The sequence below is a fragment of the Microcaecilia unicolor genome, chromosome 5 (assembly GCF_901765095.1).
Source record: "Microcaecilia unicolor chromosome 5, aMicUni1.1, whole genome shotgun sequence".
Classification (NCBI taxonomy): domain Eukaryota; kingdom Metazoa; phylum Chordata; class Amphibia; order Gymnophiona; family Siphonopidae; genus Microcaecilia; species Microcaecilia unicolor.
Window position 1 is genome coordinate 27,842,502 of NC_044035.1, and position 21,716 is coordinate 27,864,217.

The following is a 21,716-nucleotide window of genomic DNA, read 5'->3' on the forward strand; positions in this document are numbered from 1 at the left end:
AATTTTAGAACACTCACAAAACGCCCATTTCCCCGCCTATAACCATGCCTCTTTTTGCCTAAGTGCTTTAAAATTTAGGCACAGTGCATTACAGCGTAGGCTTAGGGAGCTGTGTGCGTAAATTCGAATTATTGCCAATTACTGCTTATTATTGCTTGTTAAGCAAAGTTAACAATGCTGATTGGCTTGTTAAGCCAATTAAGTTATGTGTGTTGTTATGCTTGGATTTTGGTGTGAAATGCTAGGTGTGATATATAGAATCCGGGGTATAGGAGCTCATTCCTCCCCCCACCCAAAAGAAAATCCAAAAAAATGTCATAAGGTGGTGGTAGATGGTTGTTTTTCTCTCAAAAAGTCCAAGTTGCGATTTTTGACACTCCGATTTTAGGCGTTTTTCTCAACAGTTTGTCCAGATTTCAAGGGGGCTTGTTGGGGCATGTTTTGGGCGGGACATGGGTGGCACCAAAAGACAGATGTTTTTCTGTAATAATGAAACAAAACTAAAACATCTCAGACAAAATTAAGACATTTTTGGCTAGACGTTTCAATTATGAGTAAGTGACCAAAAGGCGCCGTAAAATGACCAAATGACAATTGGAGGGATTAAGGCATAAACCCCCTTACTCCCATCGTGGTCACAGACCTCATCTCATCCCCCCGAAATGTGACAGTGACAGTACATACCAGCTTCTATGACAGCTTCAGATGTTATGGCCAGTTCTATTAGACCAGCAAGCAGGTCCCTGGAGTAGCTTTGTGGTCAGTGCAGTGGACTTTAGAGAAGGGGACCCAGGCTCATATCCCATTCTAACTGGTGCACTTGTGGTGGAACTTTGTGAGCCCTCCAAAACTACTAAATACCTGATCTATCTACATATAGGTGATACCTACAAGTTTGAGGGATATTATAGTGATGGGCAGTGAAGTACAATATACTTTTCTCTGTTCCTGGCGGGCTCACCATACAAATAAGGGAGTTTTGTGATATGTACCTGGGAACGTTTATGTGAAGTCCACTGCAGTACCCCTTAGACTGCCCCATTGCTCTGCTGAGATCTCCTAACTTTGAGAGTTATGCTCATAAATTGGCTTCTTTGAATATTTTATATGTACGTTTCTAAGCAATGAAATTATACTGGTTAATAATAAACGGGGAGGAAAAAGCCTCAAGAACTTCCCAGCTAACAGCTGAAAGAGCAGGGCTTCTTCATCGTTGGCAAAAAAAACCTCCCCTAGCTGTGGAGTCTCTTTCTTCCAGTTATGCTGAAAAATTATGACCGTGACCAACGATGGCCAGCATTTCGTTAGCTGCATCAGGATCAGTCGGTCAGAAAGTCTGCAGGGAAAAGAGAAAAATAACATCATACAATCCATAATCACCTATTACTTATCATTTCTATAGCGTTACCGGACATACGCAGCGCTTCACATTTGAACAGGTGATTTCACTGGCCAGGAGGCATTTATGGCCCGTTAAAACAGTTTGAATATCAACCCTTCGGTAAAATTGTCATTATGAATTTATGCATTCAGCCCTGGTAAATATTCAAAGAAACAAGCTAAAAAAATAAATGAAAACGAATCAAAAGAATATAACCACATAAATAAAAAAAAATATATAAATTCTTTTTTCATATATTTTTTTTCATAAATATGTTTTCATTTATATGGTTGGAGTCTAAGTAAGCAATGATGAATGGGCAAATCTCACTTATCTGCACCCTTCTCCTCCACCGCTAACTCCAGACTCCGTTCCTTCTATCTTGCTGCACCGTATGCCTGGAATAAACTTCCTGAGCTGGTACGCCAAGCCTCATCTCTGGCCATCTTCAAATCTAGGCTAAAAACCCACCTCTTCGATGCTGCTTTTAACTCCTAAACCTAAACCTTCAACTGTCCCCTATCCCCGATATGTCCTGTCTGTCCTAACCCTTATCCCTTACTTGTCCTGTTTGTCCTAATTAGATCGTAAGCTCTGTCGAGCAGGGACTGTCTCTTTATACATAGTAACATAGTAACATAGTAGATGACGGCAGAAAAAGACCTGCACGGTCCATCTAGTCTGCCCACGATAAACTCATATGTGTATACCTTACCTTGATTTGTACCTGTCTTTTTCAGGGCACAGACCGTATAAGTCTGTGCAGCAGTATTTCCCGCCTCCCAACCACCAGTCCCGCCTCCCATCACCGGCTCCGGCACAGACCCCGTATAAGTCTGCCCTCCCCCATCCTAGCCTCTCAACCACCAACCCCTCTTCCCCCCGCCACCCAATTTCAGCTAAGCTTCTGTGGATCCATTCCTTCTGCACAGGATTCCTTTATGCCTGTCCCACGCATGCTTGCATTCCGTTACCGTTTTCATCTCCACCACCTCCCGCGGGAGGGCATTCCAAGCGTTCACCACCCTCTCCGTGAAGAAATACTTCCTGACATCTTTCCTGAGTCTGCCCCCCTTCAATCTCATTTCATGTCCTCTCGTTCTACCGCCTTCCCCTCTCCGGAAAAGATTCGTTTGCGGATTAATACCTTTCAAATATTTGAACGTCTGTATCATATCACCCCTGTTCCTCCTTTCCTCCAGAGTATACATGTTCAGGTCAGCAAGTCTCTCTTCATACGTCTTGGAACGCAACTCCCATACCATCCTCGTAGCTTTTCTTTGTACCGCTTCCATTTTTTTAACATCCTTCGCAAGGTATGTTCAAGTGTACAGCACTGTGTACGTCTAGTAGTGCTATCGAAATGATAAGTAGTAGTAGTAGTAGTAGTTATGGAAGCCATAAGATATATGTGCAAGCACCAAGCCCATTCTCTTCCACCAGTTCTCCACCCCTGGCCACATCATGTTGTGGGGGTAATTTCATAATAGAGTATCTGAAACATTTTCAAAAAAGTGCCTATTTTAAGTTTGTATTAAATAGGGCCTCGGGGTTTTCTTTAGTAGTGCAGAAATGCTCTCGGACGCATTTACATCCTCTCCAAAACAGATATCAATGCATGCGTTTTCTCTACATGTGCATTCGTGTATTTACATAAAGCACACACCTACATCACGTACATCAACCCAGCTCTGCCTAATGATATGCGTTGGAATTCTTCTTAATGTTCTCAAGGAGGGCATTTCAGTTGTGCGATGCATCTTGAGAGTCTTGGTAGCGCAGTATAATCTAGGGTTGCCATCGGATACTTTGTTGGATATTTTTGCATGATTAAGGTCCCTGGCTTTTCCCACATTCAAATTGATTTTTACTTTTTGCATGTCAGCATTTTGTAATGGGTGGCTTGGCTTTTCTTTTCAAGTAGCTGAATGTAATCAATGTTCCACACTTGCTGTCATGTAAAAAAAAATAAATGAACCTCCAGTGCTTTTCATTGTTTCATTTTCCTTTTGTTTATTCAGATGATTAACGTCTTTATCAATGGAAATTATGGATTGCCTGCCTTGCGCCTTTCCAACACGCATAGCCTTTATAGCGATCATAATTGGAAGGGTTTTATTTTTAGTAGGATCATAATAAGTCTTTTCATGGTGGAGCCACACATTATTATTCTTAAGCTGGGTGTTTTCGCTGCAATAAAGTTTTAATTACTGCGTTTTCCAGACACAGTAGGCTGTGATTAATGTACTGTTTACTGCAAGATCATTATTGTTATATTATCAGCATCAAAACTGGAAAAAACACACTGGCTGCCCAATGCATCTTAAACAGTCTCCCATTAGTTTTCACAGCAAGGATTCTTCTTGCCAATTTGAATCCAGTCGTTTTTCTTCCCATCACCTTGTCGGCCTCAGTTGTTCAAATATAAAGAAGTTTTCTTTCAGAAGTTCCTACCTAGATTTCAATATTTATAGAGGAACATGACTAGCTGTCACATTCTCCTGTGATATTTGTAGGCTTGGTTTGTAAACTGGTTTCTCTGGTTCCTCTCCGGAGATGAAGGTATTCTCCTGAAAAGTCTGTTTTGTGTCTAAGTGCCTCCAGGTCTATTTATCATGATCAGTGGCTTGACATATCTCCAGTGTGAGATTTACATGCAACTTCTTTAAGGATATGCATTTTTTTCTACCCATCTATCATTTTAAGCCCAATGTGATTTTCCTAAAATAAATGGATATAGATGAGTAGCCAGCACAATAAACACATAGCCTAGATTACAACACTGTAGTTGTTTCAGAACAATATATTAGAACCGTTCTCTTAAGCCAAATGTTAATTTGAGTTCGATGAAGTAAAAAGTCCTACAGAACGTGCATTTTTGTATTTCCTTCCCCTCCCCCAGCCCCAGACTCTCACTCCAAGAAGAATTCCAGCACAGTAGAAGATTATTAAAGTAGCCAAGACATTTATTGCGAGCTGAAATTGCGGTGAGCTTCATTCTCTTTCTGTCTGTCTTCTTTATTTCTTACATTCACAGATTGCTAGGTTTGTAAAGACCCTCTATTGTACAAACTCCAGTGCTTTACAAACAAAGGAATGTAGGCAGGTTAAATCTCTATGGAAGAGAATCAATTATCCCTTCAGGGGTTGGCCCAGATATCTTTTGTGTTTCTCAGCATGAGAAAAAAAATATGTATTCCAAAAATTGGTCATTTATACATTTCATTGGCAAACAAAAACACCCAAGCTTTGCCCAATCCACTTTTTGCCCCTTTTATCACCAAAACTAATCTGGTACTCATTTCCGTGGGTGCTGAGCACCTCCAAAATGGGATATGGGTCATTCATTTAATATACTGCCTTTTGTTGGACAACCAAAGTGATTTACGTTTATTGCATACTAGTAAAAAAGGCCTGTTTCTGACACAAATGAAACGGGCGCTAGCAAGGTTTTCCTCGGCTCCCCTGCAGCCACCCATGTCCAGCGACCCTCCTCTCCCCCTGCGCCCACTGCAGCCACCCATGTCCAGCGAACCTCCTCTCTCCCCTGCCCCACCTCCAGCCACCCATGTCCAGCGACCCTCCTCTGGACATGGATCAGCTGTGAGGCATGTTTTTTTTCCCCGAGTTCTGAAGTTGACATCATAATGGCTACGGTGATGTCAGCCTGATCTACGGAGCCTAGCAGACCAACTCGGAATGAGCCACGGTCCCAGGCAAGTCAGAATGTTGGAGGTGAGAATTATTATATATGATAGGTGCTACCTGGGGCTATGGAGAGTTAAGGGGCCCTTTTACAAAGCCACATAACGGCCCATGCGCATCTAGTGCATGCCAAATCTGCATTACCGCCTGGCTACCATGTGCCCCGGGCAATAATTCTGAATTTGGTGCATCCGAAAAACACACAGTAGGAAATATTTCTGTTTTCTACCGCATGGCGCTTACCCAGAGGTAAACAGCAGTGGGTGCATGCGCATGCCTATCGCCCAGGTAGTGCGTGAGACCTTACTGCTATGTCAATGGGTGGCGGTAAGGTCTCAGGCTGAAAACGGAAGCACCCTGGTTTTTATTTTGCCGCATGTCCATTTTCCGGCCTCTTTAAAAAAGGCCGTTTTTCCAGGACGTGGTAAAACCTGGCCCACATACACCCACAGGATGCACTCTCACTGCCGCAGGCCACTTTTTACTGCGGCTTAGTAAAAGGGCCCCTAAGTGACTTGCTCAGGGTCACAAGGAGTCGCAGTGGGGATTGAACTTGGTACCCCCAGTTCTCAGCCTACTGCACTAATCATTAGGCTACTCTGCCACTTGATATTAAGCAAGCTCCTTCATTGTGTCCAAGGATGGATAATTTGAAATTGTGTTTGCCCCTCCCCCCAATTAGCTGGAAATGTTGGCACCTATGGTACGCACACTCTTCCACATTCTCTTGATTTCTGCTTTATTGTTTTTACTACTACTTATCATTTCTATAGCGCTACTAGACATACACAGCACTGTACACTATTATTATTATTATTATTATTATTATTATTATTATTATTATTATCACGATTGAAGTTTAATCTTATACCTTTTTACTTCTCAGCATGAAAATGAACTTTCTTTACCTGAATATCTAATCCACTCTGTCACCTCCATCTTAACTATGTATTTTCTCTTTTCCGGAATTGGTGTTCACCATTACGGAACAATGTAAGCCACATTGAGCCTGCAAATAGGTGGGGAAATGTGGGAAATAAATAAATAAATAAACATGTAAGACACAGTCACTGCTTGACAAAGCTTACAAGCTAATCAAGACAAACAGAACAAATAAGGGGCAAGGGAATTACTTAAGGTGGGAATGATAAAACAGACATGGGCACTGAATAAGTGAACAGGGGTTCGGAGTTAAAAGCAGCCTCGAAAAGGTGGGCTTTTAGCCTACGTTTGAAGATGGCCAGAGATGGAGCTTGGCGTACTGACTCACAAAGCACTTAGCCTTCCAAAGTTCCATAGAAACCTATGGAACTTTGGAAGGCTAAGTCCTTTGAAAATATGCCTCAAAAATCTATTCCAGGTGTATGGTGCAACAAGATAAAGGAACCAAGTCTGGAGTGGGCAGTGGAGTAGAAGAGTTCAAATAAGAGAGGCAGAACACTCTGTTATGTGCTCAGTGGTACCCTAATCATAGGCCGGGCCAGTCTTAGCAATTGTGGGGCCCTGGGCAGACCAGTTCAGAGAGGCCCCAGCCCCACCTAGCCCCACCCCTGCTGGCAAGATTTTTTTAAAGTTCTTTTGTTTAAGTTTTATAGCAGAAAACACAAACTGAAATAAATATTCTAAATTTAAAAAAAATTGTATTTATGAAATGTCAAATAAAGACAAATCAAGCAAGACTTGTACAGAAAAACTGATTCAAGTAAGCACAATGCTATCATAGGAAGCCCAATATTAAGAGATGAAAATAATTAAAATAAATGATTTAATTCAAGTCCAGTAGAATTAGGCATTCCAGTTCTCATAACGTAGAGGACAATAAAGCAAAAAATATTAATTAACTCACCCCCCCCCCCTTTTACAAAGCCTTGTGGCAATGCCAGTGGCATAGCGAGGGCGGCTGCCACCCGGGGCGGTTCGCCGCTGCGCACCACCCCCTGGATGCAGCATGACACACACCCCCCAAGGTGCACCAACCCCCCCCCCTTGGGCGCATCACCCAAGCCCCCTCCTGAGTGCATTCTTGCCTGCCGTGTGCACGACGCTGGGGGGGGGGTGTCGGTTCCGCTGGTTCCCTGCTCCCTCTGCCCCGGAACAGGAAGTAACCTGTTCCGGGGCAGAGGGAGCAGGGAACCAGCGGAGCCGACACCCCCCCCCCCTCCAGTGGCGTGCATCCGCGGTGGACCGCCCCCACTGCCCTGCCCTTGCTACGCCACTGGGCAATGCCAATGTCAGCATTAACACACAGCATTGTAAAGGGGGGGGGGGGGGGGTGTAAGAATAGATGCGGGTATATGGACAGAGTACTTTCAAAATTCCCTATTCCTGTCAAATGTTTATGTTTATATTAATGATTGGATGAATTGCCAAATCCTGGGAAATCCCATATCTAAGCGATATACAACATTTCACTAATATATAAAAAGAAAAGAAAACAGAATGCCATTGAGTGACAGGACAGGTCACAGGTACACCAGAAAACAGACGCTCCCAAAACTAACTTTAGAAGGCTACAGAGGAAATTAGAGGTGACTAAAGCTTGACAAATAAAAGCTGTAACTAATTGTTATTGCTGAAAAGTTCAACAGAACTAACACCAGGGATTTTTTTTTTTTTTGAGGGGGTACTGAGTGCTGCCACCTTTTCCATTGTCTGCTAAAATTGACCCATGGTGGCCAAGTTTTAATGAAAGAGCTCAGGCTCTGCCCAACAATTCCACCTTGTCATGGATTCTGTGACTGGTTGCGGGGGGTCAGGGCTGCCGAGGGGGGGGGGCAGGGCTCCCGGGGCCCGGTGCTGCGGTCCCACCTGCCACCGCCACCGGGCCCCTTCCACCTGAACCCCAGCCAGCAGAAGTGCTGTCTTCTGATTCCGGCGTGCGCGGCCCACACAGACGCGCTCCTCTCAGCTGATCTTCACTGTACTCTGCAGGGCTTCTTTGTGTCTGTGAGTCTGACATGCAGGACGTCAGAAGCCCTGCAGAGTACAGCGAAGATCAGCTGAGAGGAGCGCGTCTGTGTGGGCCTCGCACGCCGGAGTCAGAAGACAGCACTTCTGCTGGCAGGGTTTTGGGTGGAGTAGAGGAGTGGCCTAGTGGTTAGGGTGGTGGACTTTGGTCCTGCGGAACTGAGTTCAATTCCCACTTCAGGCACAGGCAGCTCCTTGTGACTCTGGGCAAGTCACTTAACTCTCCATTGCCCCAGGTACAAATAAGTACCTGTATACAATATGTAAGCCACATTGAGCCTGCCATGAGTGGGGAAAGTGCAGGGTACAAATGTAGCAATAAAATATTAAGTTATGTCCAATAAAAAAGGTATCATCTTATTTTCTTTTCCATGTTTTATTTTGTTTGATTTCTATTGATTACCAAGAAAAGTGGAGTGACAGAGTCCCAGCATCTTGCTCTTCACAAAAATAAAGAGTGGCTTCTACATAAGTATTATTTTTCAGTGGTATTCCACATAATGCAGCTGAAAATTACCACTGACCACCCAATGCTATCTGGACAGTGGTATGGTGATCCATGATCCAATGGTGGCTCCCCAACCTTATCAAATTCAAAATGGCTTGTTTGGTCTTTCAAATCTTATATGGAATTACCTCAAGCCTATTAATCAATACAGTGTCCCTAAACCTAGCCCACTTCTTGAGACTGAGTGACCAAGCTGTTCATTTCCTTACAGCCTCAGAAGGGAATGAAGCTACTACTACTACTACTACTATTTAGCATTTCTATAGCGCTACAAGGCATACGCAGCGCTGTACAAACATAGAAGAAAGACAGTCCCTGCTCAAAGAGCTTACAATCTAATAGACAAAAAATAAATAAAGTAAGCAAATCAAATCAATTAATGTGAACGGGAAGGAAGAGAGGAGGGTAGGTGGAGGCGAGTGGTTACAAGTGGTTACGAGTCAAAAGCAATGTTAAAGAGGTGGGTTTTCAGTCTAGATTTAAAGGTGGCCAAGGATGGGGCAAGCTCTGGAAAACCTTTGGTTTGTTCTTTCCTGTAGTCAGAACCTCCCTTTGGAACTCTCTACCCATCGGAATTAGGACAAAAAAGGATTACCTCAGTTTCAGAAAGAAACTACAAACTCACCTGTTCCACAAATCTGCCACTTAACTCTCTTTCTTAGCCTGGATTGAATTTCTTGCTATCCATTGTAATCTCTAACTAATCTATGTAAACTGCACTGAACTCTATTTAGGCAATATTAGCAGTATATAAGACCTCACTTGAATTGAATTGAAACTAAGATGGAGTCAGGAGTTACCCAGTTGATGGTGATATTCTGGCTGCTAACCGAGTGATTATCTTCATAAAGTTAGGACAGCAAAAAGGCTGTCCTAATTTTACCAGTCTAAGGGGTCCTTTTACTAAGCTGTGCTAAACAGTGGCCCACTCTATTTCTAGGGCATGGGTTTCATGTGCTAAGGCCACTTCTAGTGAGGCTGTAAACATGGCCGCATTTTCCATTTCTTCAATTAACGGCCACTCGCTAATTTCCCAATTAGCACGTGGCCATTAGCGCGGGAGCCCTTACCAATACCTATTTACTAGACAGTAAAGGCTCCCGTGCTAACCATGTGCTAAACAGTTAGTGCATGGTGATGCAGCTGTGCTAACTGATTAGTGCTCAGCACACCTACTCTCCACCCCCAAACACACCCCCTGCACTAAAAAAATAATTTCTAATTTTTAGCACCTGGGAAGCGCACACCGATCCCCAAACTACCACAGGATTCCTTAGCACCCCCCCCCCCCCCCCCCCCCCCCCCGGTAGGTGTTTTTAACCTGCAGTAAGCATCTGTTAGTGCTTCCGACAGTGTAGTTAAAGGGCCCCAAATATCATCAGTAGCTGGTTAACTTCAGAATCCTCCTTAGCGCCTTAGCTCCACTCCTGGATGCCCCCTTCCGTAGTTCATAGAATGTAACACGTACAGGCAACTTGTCAAGACATGCTTGGACGTTCCTTTCAATCAAGCCATGCCACATTTTCTTGGGCTCTGACTGCATTACTTTGTACTTGAAGATCTTCTCTTTCTCCATCCGATGCATAGAATAAGTACTTGGCACTGAGAAATGCCTGTTGTACCTGAATGTTACTGTTTCCATTCTGTAGTTTTTATTTTTAAAAGTGTTCTTGTCAAGGTTGAACACCCAAACTAAGCCAGTTGAGAAGAATAGCTTGAACATGCCGTTACTGAACGTCCATAAGCCAGTGGTGTGCTGGAGCAGGCTCTCACAGGCTCGCAAGAGCCGGTTGTTAAGTTTTTAAGAATTTTGGGAGCCGGTTGTTAAAGTAGGGCCCTCCATGGCTACTTTAACAACTGGCTCCCAAAATGTGGGCTTGGGCCCCCTGCTGAGTTATCTTTTACTTTGCTTGTGGGGGTGCTGAGCCCTGCCAGCCAAGTAAATAGACTACTGCTGCTCCCCGCTCCTTGTTTCCAGCTCTGGGCAGCAGGCTGGGACTTCTCGAGCATGTGAGAGAAGTTCCAGCATGCTGCTCAGAGCAAGACGTTGGGAGTGGTGGAAGTCCATTTATTGGCTGCCAGCAAAGGTATGCCTAGTGTGCCCGCACGAAGGGAGGGAGGAGAGAGAGGCAAGTGTTGCCTCCCCCCCTCCCCCCCCCCCCCCCCCCCCCCGCCACCCCTGGCCCTTCCAACTGCAGAGCTGGCTACGTCCGGAGAAAGAGCCTGTTGTTAAAACTTTACCAGCACACCCCTGCCATAAGTCATTCCCTTTTAATTCTTGATAGCCACTAGGAATTCCAGTATCCCAGAGAGTGTCACCAGCGACCTCAAGAAGAATGATTCAGGTCTACAGGTGTTTTATACTCAGAAATCAGCAAACAAATTTCTACTTGCTCAACTCTTAGCTGGACAAATGCCTCTAGAACTGGCCTCGGAATAGTAAATATTTGTAGGGGAGGAGAGAGGTTTGGGATGTCTAATGACCCCGTTATCAATATGAACCATCAAGATACTATTATGCATAATACGGTTTCTCACATTTTTACCATTTTGGCTGCTCTTTAGAGTTTAAACATTATAACATAAAAGGAGATTTAGGAATACTTTTTATTTGATATGTTATTAAGTCCTTGCCACATGCTCATTTAAAATATTGCCTAGTACACGGTGAATACAGTTTCCTCTTGAGACCTTATATCATATGATAAGTTGTTCAGTCTCCCTCTGTTATCCTTCACCTCCCACTGTCTTTTCTTATACAAGATATATTACCTTGAAAATATAAACTTCTGCAAATTATCATTTCCCTTGGCCTTTCCAAGTGTGTAATGACAAAATGTCCAGGTGCCATCAAACATCTGTGAGGTCACACATAGAGCAGTATGTCGCCAAATGCAATATAAAAGGAGAAAATTACTGTGCTCCTATTTGCTTTTCCTCAAACTAATAATATGTCTTGCAGAATAAAACTTATTTTTTTTCAGTAAGTATAGTGTGAATCTCTGTTCACAAGTCTGATGGGAAAGTATTGTCTCATCAGTACTAAGGCTAAGCATAAACAATCAGAGCTAATGCTGAAACCCAGAGCAAGAGCCTTGCTGTTGATGTACTACCTTATTACAGAAATGTGTTGAACATTCGTATTTTTAAATTTTATTTATTTATTTGTTACATTTGTATCCCACATTTTCCCACCTTTTTGTGGCTTCCATAGTACCGGAATTTACTGTTTCCGGTGTGAACAAATACATTGTGCTGTTGTGGTAAGATGAAGTTTATATGGCAAAGTCGTAATGCGGAAGAGTAGTGTTGCGATCATGCGTGCTTTGGTTTTCTTGTGTAGCCGAGGTTAGTCTTTTATGTTGGATTGGGATGATATGCCTTTTTTGAACAGAGTGGTTTTTAGCATGTTCCGGAAGTTTAGGTGGTCGTAGGTCATTTTCACTGCTTTTGGTAGCGCGTTCCGCAGTTGTATGCTTATGTCGGAAAAGCTGGATGCATAAGTAGATTTGTATTTAAGACCTTTGCAGCTTGGGTAGTGTAGGTATAGATATGATCATGTTGATTTGGAGGCGCTTTCGGGTCGTAGGTCGATTAAGTCTATCATGTATCCTGGCGCATAAGCCTAATGGGTTAAGGGTCACTTGATGCTCCTTGAGAGGATCTTAGAGGTCTCAAATGTGTGTAAAGGGTTAACTTATTCTTTAAGTACTCTGGCTCATTTTGTCTGAGAGCCTTGATAATCAAACATAGAGTTTGAAATTTAGCTCTTTAAGGTACTGGTTAGAGAATGACACAGGGATGGGGACCCACGGTAACCGTGGGGATTTGGATGGGGATGGGGATGGGGACAGAGCCTGCAGGAATGGGGCGGGAACAGATCAATGGAACAGGGTGGGGATGGGGACAGATCCCATGGGTATGGGGACAGAGCCCGTGAGGACGGGGACAAACGTTGTCCTCATGTCACTTTCTACTTTGAAATGAACTGGGCTGTTATTTGTTTGATTGATGCAGACGACAATATTTTTATTTTTTTGGAGAAACAAGCAAACATGCTGACCACAGCTAGCAAAATTTGCATGGGGGATCCTGTAAATAATCATGATTTCTACTATTATCTATTTTCCTAAATAAATTTCTGCAGTCGCTAAGTCTTATTATGCTGTGGGGCCAAGTTTTTCTTTGTGGTGATTCAACATAATACTACCACTGACACTTTCATAGTCCCAGCAGACGTTTTGACCAAAGACACCTGTTGTTCTTTCCGAGCTGACCTTTCCCCTTGAGCACCAAATTAGAATGTATTGCTTTTGCCCCTGCTGTGCTTGCAGTAATTGGATGTCTTTGACATTCTTCAAGACTTAAATACATTTATATGAAATAAATCAATAAAGACAATGATGTTTAAGTAGAGTATCATGTTTCTACAAGAACAGAAACTGTCATCGTAGAAATGAAGGGTTTTAATTATGCTATTTTTAATCGGCAACAGAAGCAACCTCTTCTCCTCTATTAACACTTTTTTACTGGAAGGTGAACTGGTGGAGTAGCCCAATAGGGTGGTGAGTTGGAAACCAGAGATAGTGGGGTTCAAATCCCACTGACAATTTGTGATGTTGGGCAAGTCACTTCACTCTCTATTGCTGTAGGTATGATCTTAGATTACAAGCACTCTAGGGATGGAAAAATATATACTGTGTCTGACTATAACTTGCATAAACTCAATCCCAGTTCTTTCCCTTTCATAGTAACGTGTTAATTCTAAAAAGTTTTAGGGGTCCTTCTACCAAGCCACATAGGCACCTACGCGCGCCCAATGCGTGCCAAATTGGAGAAACCACCTGATTACCGTAATTTCAATTTTGGCGCACGTCTGAAAAATATTTTTTATTTTCTGAACCGCAGCAGCTATGCACATCAAGTGGAATTTGACGCGCATAGACCATTACCGCAGGGTAACCGCGTGAGACCTTACCACTAGGTCAATGGCTTGCGGTAAGGTCTCAGATCCAAAATGGGCGTGTGGCAATTTTCGTTTTGCTGCACATCCATTTTCAGGAAAAAAAAAAGCATTTTTTGTAGGTGCGCTAAAAAATTATTCTGTGTGCGCCCAAAACACGCGTCTACACTACCGCAGGCCATTTTTTCAGGACCCTTTAGACAGCAGAAAGGCATATAAATTCTCGTCATTTGCATGCATGAGTGGTCTTCTGTTATGGAATATGTGTACATGTTGCCAGTGGGCAAGGTTTGGGAGGAGTGTGGGTAGTGCACATAGTTATGCAAGTAAATTACAGAATTCTGTCACTCATGTTAACATCTAGGTCAGAGGTTTTCAACCCAGTCCTCAGGGCACACCCAGCCAGCCGGGGTTTTCAGGATATCCCCATTGAATACAAAAGGGATATCCTGAAAACCCTGACTGGCTGGGTGTGCCCCGAGGACTGGGTTCAAACCCCCTGATCTAGGTGTACACAGCAAAACAGGGAAACACCTCTTCATGAAGTCCAAGAAGAAAGAAGAAGTAGAGAGTGTGACACAAGCTTCAACGCAGGGAGTGTCTGTCACAATTCCTTTATTGCACCAAACAAAGACCTGACACGGGGTTGTGTTTTGGCGGTAAGAGCCGCCTGCCTCAGGGGTGAAAAATACAATGTCTGTTGTTGAATGAATTAGAAATTAATAGTGCCCAAAAGGAAATGTGTTGATTACACAGGGTCCAAATGTGTGCAAAAAAGGCCTTGGCACCAAAATCACCACTGTAGCATTTCCTTTTGGTCACCATTAATTTCTAATTCATTCAACAATAGACATCATATTTTTCACCCCTAAGGCAGGCGGTTTTACTGCCAAAACATGGCCCCGTGTTGGGTCTTTGTTTGGTGCAATAAAGGAATTGTGACAGACACTCCCTGTGTTGAAACTTGTGTCACACTCTCAACGTCTAGGTATAGCATTTACACCAGCCATAGGGCTGGTGGAAGCAATAGCTCCTTAACATACATGTGTTTTTGGCCATTTGTTCCAATGATCATAAGTACATAAGTAATGCTACACTGGGAAAAGACCAAGGGTCCATCGAGCCCAGCATCCTGTCCACAACAGCGGCCAATCCAGGCCAAGGGCACCTGGCAAGATTCCCAAACGTACAAACATTCTATATATGTTATTCCTGGAATTGTGGATTTTTCCCAAGTCCATTTAGTAGTGGTTTATGGACTTGTCCTTTAGGAAACCGTCTAACCCCTTTTTAAACTCTGCCAAGCTAACCGCATTCACCACGTTCTCCGGCAAGGAATTCCAGAGTTTAATTATGCGTGTTCTCCAATTTGTTTTAAATTTGCTACACTGTAGTTTCATCGCATGCCCCCTAGTCCTAGTATTTTTGGAAAGCGTGAACAGACACTTCACATCCACCTGTTCCACTCCACTCAATATTTTATATACCTCTATCATGTCTCCCCTCAGCCGTCTCTTCTCCAAGCTGAAAAGCCCTAGCCTCCTTAGTCTTTCTTCATAGGGAAGTCGTCCCATCCCCGCTATCATTTTAGTCGCCCTTCGCTGCACCTTTTCCAATTCTATATCTTTCTTGAGATGCGGCGACCAGAATTGAACACAGTACTCAAGGTGCACCATGGAGCGATACAAGTAGGCACCAACTTTTCTTTATAGAATAGGCTTAAAATAGATGTGATAACCAGCGTTTACAGAGGGCGCACAGTTATAGAATTACCCTCCACTTTGCTTACTTCTAAAAGCTAGGCATCCAGGTGTCCTGTGCCCCCTCCTGTCAGACAGCTCCTGGGGTACTTAGGTGTTGAAGAAGTGTTCAGTTGACTTACAATGAGTCTCACGTAGTTGAGAAAAACGGTTCATTAAAAAAAATATGTTCTTCAGTTGAAGGTGTACAGCATGACACGTGATTGGAGGAGTAGCCTAATGCTTAATGCAGTAGCCTGTAAACCAGGGGAAGAGTGGGAACAATAAGAGATTGACAAAACCCAATAGCATAGGCCAGCGGTATATCCAATGCAAAAGCATTCTTTAGCTGCTGTCACACACCGGTTCAATATAGTTTTAAGTAATTACAATAAAATAACAATTGCAAAATGCTTCCTTTCTCACAATTACAAGACCATCAATTACTTAGCAAATTGGGGGGGGGGGGGGGGGGCTACAGAGCCATACTTCAAAAATGACTGCTTAAAATGGAAGCTCCACACACATCCTGAAACATCCTGCTTTCATATCTGGTGGGTGTTTTGCCTTTGGAAGATTGTTCCCTTTCACTTATCACTATGGGTAAGCATAGTAAACTCAATTTTGCCAGTGCTTCTGGTCAGACAGCAAATAGATCAAAGCCTGACTCCCCACTGACAAAGCCTGGAACTTAAGATGCAGATGTCTCTTTGTCAGCTGTTATGAAGGAGATCCTGTAGGTGAAGGATCTGCTTCAAGATAATAATATCTCTATTAAATCAATTCAAAAGGATTTGACACATAGTACATAACAGCTGTTGATACTTATAACAAGGATGGAGACTTTGGAAAAACAGAGAGGGATTTTGAAGACTCAGGTTATGGCAAAAGAATAGTTTAGTGGACTTCCCAGAAGGTACTGAAGGCTCTGATGTGCCGTCATTTCTTGAGCATTTTCTTCCAGAGCTTCTTGGCTTCAGTTCAGTCGGTCATTTGAAGTGGAATGTGCTCACTGGGTATCATCAAATAACACTAACGGCTCGAAATCTTCTAGACCTATTATAGCAAATGTGTTGTGATAGCTATAGGTTGTCCAGATTATGCAAATAGCTAGATTGAAAGCCCCTCTTCAGTTTCAGGGGAACAATTTAGGGCTATAGAAGATCTACCTTGGAGCAAAACACCTGGACTAGATGGTCTCCCATCTGAGATGTATCAATTGTTTGTGAAAACATTGGCCCCAACCTTTCTGGCAGTATTTAATGGGGAAAGGGGAAGATATTTGATATATCACCTTTCTATGGTACAATCAAAGCAGTTTACAAATTATATATACAGGTACTTTTTCTGTCCCTAGCGCAATCTTGTTTTGTTTGTTTTACTTGGGGCAACTGAGGCTTAAATGCCTTGACTAGAGTCAAGGATCTGAAGTAGGACTTGAATCTGGTTCCCGTGCCTATTTGTAAAATGGTTCAACTTTAGGGTCCTTTCTGGAATTGAAAATAGTGGTGGCTCCTAAACAAAATAGGGATTCCAAATTATTAAGAAATTATAAATCAATTTCATTAATAAATGTGGAATGTAAAATGTATGCAAAAATGTTGGCCCTTTGGTTGGATATTATTCTTTCTTCCTTAATTCATAGAGATGAAAATGGATTTTGAAAGGGCGTTCCACCACTGATACCTCTTTGTTATGTAATATATTGTCACAGTCAGAAAATTCAAATGAGTCCTTGTTTGTCCTGTCTTTGGATGCTGAAAAGACATTTTTTTTTTTTTGGGGGGGGGGGGGGGCAATGAGGCTTGTAACTACATTCAAAGTATATATAGGTACTTATTTGTACCTGGGGCAATGGAGGGTTAAGTGATTTGCTCAGAATTATAAGGAGCTGTAGGGGGAATTGAACCCAGTTCCCCAGAATCAATGTCTGCTCCTCTAACCACTAGGCTACTCCACCACTAGCAACAGTCCATCTAGAATCTCAAATAGTAGCAACAGCAACATTCCATGTAGAATCTCAGATAGGGAAATATAAATGGGACTTGATATATTGCCTTTCTGTGTTTTATTTTTTCAGCTACATTCAAAGCGGTTTACAAAGTATATACAGGTACTTATTTGTACCTGGGGCAATGGAGGGTTAAGTGACTTGCCCAGAATCACAAGGAGCTAGTTCCCCAGGAACAGAGTCTGCTCCACTAACCACTAGGCTACTCCTCCACTATAATTATTTGATATGTATTTTACAGTGCTTTGGCTTTGGGCCATTGTTTTATGGTTTAGTTACTTTATACTAATTCACAAGCCCAAGTGTTGATTAATGGTCTCCTGTCTGGAAGTTTATTACTGAAGGGAGAAAATCGGCAGCTTTGTCTTCCTTCCCCTCTGCTGCTCGATATAGTTTTGGAACCATTAGCACTTGTTGTCAAACAGGAGTCTACTATCATAGGCGTTGTTGCAATGGAGGTTCATTACAAGCTTTCTATATATGCAAATGATATTTTAACTTATCTGCATGCTTCTATTTCATCTTTGTTTTCCCTTTTCACAGAATTCTTGATGGTGTCAGGCTATCAGATTAATTGGGACAATGGGCCACTATGCTATGAAGGTTCTGATAAGTGGGAGGGGGATAATCGAACGGGGGCGCCCATCTCTAAGGGTGCCTATCTCTAAGGATGGCCCCGTAAAGGGGCGGGGCAACTCATATTATCGAAACAAGATGGACGTCCATCTTTCGTTTCGATAATACGGTCAGGGACGCCCAAATCATGAAATTTAGGTTGACCTTAGAGATGGTCGTCCCTGGTTTTCGGCAATAATGGAAAGCGAGGATGCCCATCTCAGAAATGACCAAATCTAAGCCATTTGGTCATGGGAGGAGCCAGCATTCATAGTGCACTGGTCCCACTAACTGACTGGAAAAAGCCCTTCCCTTACCGATCCGGAAAGGAAAGGAAATGCATGAAGGAAATTGCATGCAAATGAGCCGCTTGCTGTTAGTTCATTTGCACATGATTTCCTTCCTAAGGAGGGGAAGCAACAGCAGTTGAGGACGTCCTTCCCTGCCACGGCAGTTGAGGGGGTCCAAAATGTGGATGTTTCTATGAGAAGGAGGTCCCTGCCTTTGCTATGCCTCCAACACCCTCTTTCTTTATTTATTTATTTGGATTACAAGTAGCAGTAGTGGGATTTGAACCTGCTACCTCTAGGTTGCAAGAGCAGTGCTCTAAGCACTAGGCCACTCTACTCCACTCCCTTGAAATTTGGCCAACCCTGTGGGGGGCAGTTGAGGATGTCCAAAATGTTTGAAAGAAGGACGCCCACGCTTTCATTATGCCTCCGCTGATACACACATACCTCCCCGCCCCAGGGACCGGCATACTTCCCCCCCCCCCCACCCCCCAAGGATGGACATATTTCAAGGGCATGGTTTGGAGGAGTGGCCTAGTGGTTAGAGCACTGGTCTTGCAATCCAGAGGTGGCCAGTTCAAATTCCACTGCTGCTACTTGTGATCCAAAATCCAAATAAATAAAGAGGGTGTCAGAGGCATAGCAAAGCCATGGATGTCCTTTTCACAGAAACATCCACATTTTGGATGCCGGAGGCATTGCGAAGGACATACTCTAAAAAAAAAAGTTTTTAAAGTTGTTTTTTTTCAGGGTGGGAGGTGGTTAGTGACCACTTGGGAAGTCGGGGGAGGTCATCCTCGATTCCCTCTGGTGGTCATCTGGTCAGTTAGGGCACCTTTTTGATGCTTGGTCGTGAAAAAAAATGGACCAAGTAAAGTCGTCCAAATGCTCATCAGGGACGCCCTTCTTTTATCCATTATTGGCCGAGGACGCCCATCTGTTAATCATGCCCTCGTCCTGCCTTCAGTACACTGCCGACATGCCCCCTTGAACTTTAATCATCCCCGCGACAGAAAGCAGTTGAGGATGCCCAAAATCGGCTTTCGATTATGCCGATTTGGGCGACCTTAGGAGAAGGACGCCCATCTCCCGATTTGTGTCAGAAGATGGGCACCCTTCTCCTTCAAAAATAAGCAGGTGGATATCCTTTTTGTTGGACCCCTTTTGGAATTCTTTGTTTGGGAGTCCATTTCTGTTCAACGCTTGATGAGATGAGGCGGAATGAGGAGGAGCTGGTCTCCACTCTGTCTCTCTTGATGGGGCAGGCTGAAGGCCATTAAAATGACTATTGTGCCAAAGATAAATTATATTGTGAGTGCTAATCTCCATGAATTTCCAATTGACATGTACATGGTGTTGGTGCATAAACTGGTTGCATTTTTGTGGAAAAATATGCCACCTCGCCTAGCTTTGAATATTAAAATGTACAAGAAAGGAGCGAGATTTCTTGATTGTTAGAAGTATTATTTGGCATGGAATCTTGCGACTATTTGGGATTCCAGAATCTTGCTAATCTTTGAAAGTCTATCAGGTACATATGACCTGGATTGGCCACTGCTTGAAGCAGGATACTGGGCTAGATGGACCATCGGTCTGACCCACTATGGCTATTCTTATGTTTAAATATCCTCCAGACAAATCTCAGACAGCAAAGAGCTGCACTTGAGAACCCTCTAGTTTTATAGCATTATATTAGTTTTATTAACTCTAGCATTCCCATACTTTTAAATGGTTCTTTCAGGTCATTTTTTCTATCACCTTAAGCCCAGGTAGCTAAATTGCTTTGACTTAATCCTACTTATAATAGGTATTTTATCCCTTAAAGTCCTGGGATCATCTATGTCTACCTTCACTGTGCCTTCTCTATACAGAGAATTCTTTCAGATGGAAAGATGGGCAAAAGTATGCAGTATTTTATTGTGTTCTCTTTCCACGTATTTATTTATTTATTATACTTGATCTACTGCCCTTTGGGTAAAAACCCATCAAAGTGGTTAACATTTGAATGGCTCGGGTGATATATCTAAATAATTCATAAAGGTCCGTATATCGTGACATCCTTTCATGGAAGATCTGCATTGAGTCAATGGCTATTTGTTTGGTAAGCTTTCAGTTCTTTTCTTTCTGATGCACAAATGTTTTGTAGTGTTGATTTTAGTCATTGTTTTTTAAAAGAAGAAAGAGTGCTGTATGTCTAGGTGCTGTCTGTCTTTTTGACTGTCACTCTTCGTGTATGCACCAGGTCTGTGCAATGTCCTCATACCATACCACAGATTCTATAAAGGTCACTCAAATTTGGGTGCAGATCTTGAGATTGTAATACCGTCTCCCTTTCCTGGGGAATGTATGTAGCAATCTAGACCTCTGCAGCCGAGAGGGGGGGACAGGGGTCCCTGGGCGCTGCCGACGTCCGGCCCGCCCGCGCTCCGTCGCTCCCGGAAATTAAGTGCTCCTCCCTCACCTTCGCGCAGCAAGCAGCAGCAGGCCACTCCTTCCTTCTGTGTCCCGCCCTCGCCTGACGTAACGTCAGGCGAGGGCAGAGCACGGAAGGAAGGAGAGGTCTGCCGGTGCTTGCTGCGCGAAGGTGAGGGAGGCGCTAAGGTTACTGCAGAGGGGGGGGGGCGGCAGCAGGTGGAGGGGGGCCCGGTGACCTTGGGGGGGGGCGACCTTGGGGAGGGGCCCGGGGGGCAGACCTGTCCCAGGCCCGGCCCAGTCTCTCGCGGCCCTGCCTCTGCCTCCACGCTTGTGCAGCACTCTTGAAGCAGGACTGTCAGAGCAGAAAAAGATTTAATACCAACTCCATCGGCAAGCAAACCAAACCAAATCCTCTTACTATTGGGGCCCAGTTTTAATTATCCACACTGTCCCCTTCGCTTGATAGCAAAGTTCTGTTTTCCCTTATTTATTCAGGTTTACCTTTAACCCAGTTCCACTCCGCATTCAGCACAGTTCAGTTCTACTTTTAGCAAAATTTCACCCAGCATTTAGCAAAGTTCAGTTCAGCATTCAGCCGAGTGCAGTTCAGTCTTGAGCAAAATTCAGTTCCAAAAAAGAATACTCTCCAAAGGAAGAGGAAGAAATTATATGAAATAGGAACATCATACCAGTGGCATAGCCACGGGTGGGCCTGGGTGGGCCGAGGCCCACCCACTTAGAGCTCAGGCCCATCCAACAGTAGCACACGTTTAACGGTAGCTGGTGGGGATCTCGAGCTGTGCCAGCTGAAGACTTCCTCCTAATGGTAACGAAAACGCTACTCTCCATGATACCGGCACCTATGCATGCTCAGTTTTCAGACTGGCAAGGTGGAAAGAAGCATTTTCCTGCCAGCTGAGATATATTTTTGGTGGCTGGGGGGGGGGGGGGGGGGGGGGGGGAGAGAACACTTGGTGCCCACCCACTTCTTGCCTAGGCCCACCCAAAATCTGTTGTCTGGCTACGCCCCTGCATCATACCTTTCCTTCTCCAGGTCAAATGCAAAAAAACAAACAGACAAAAAAAAGCCAGGACCAAAACCTCTATGTGCGTATGACAAGC

General features: G+C 43.7%; 1 protein-coding gene across 1 annotated transcript in view; it reads left to right on the top strand.

The window, feature by feature from the left end:
* Positions 1 to 21,716, top strand: part of SORCS1 (sortilin related VPS10 domain containing receptor 1) — a 588,550-nt gene that overhangs the window by 122,895 nt on the left and 443,939 nt on the right. The window lies entirely within an intron of this gene.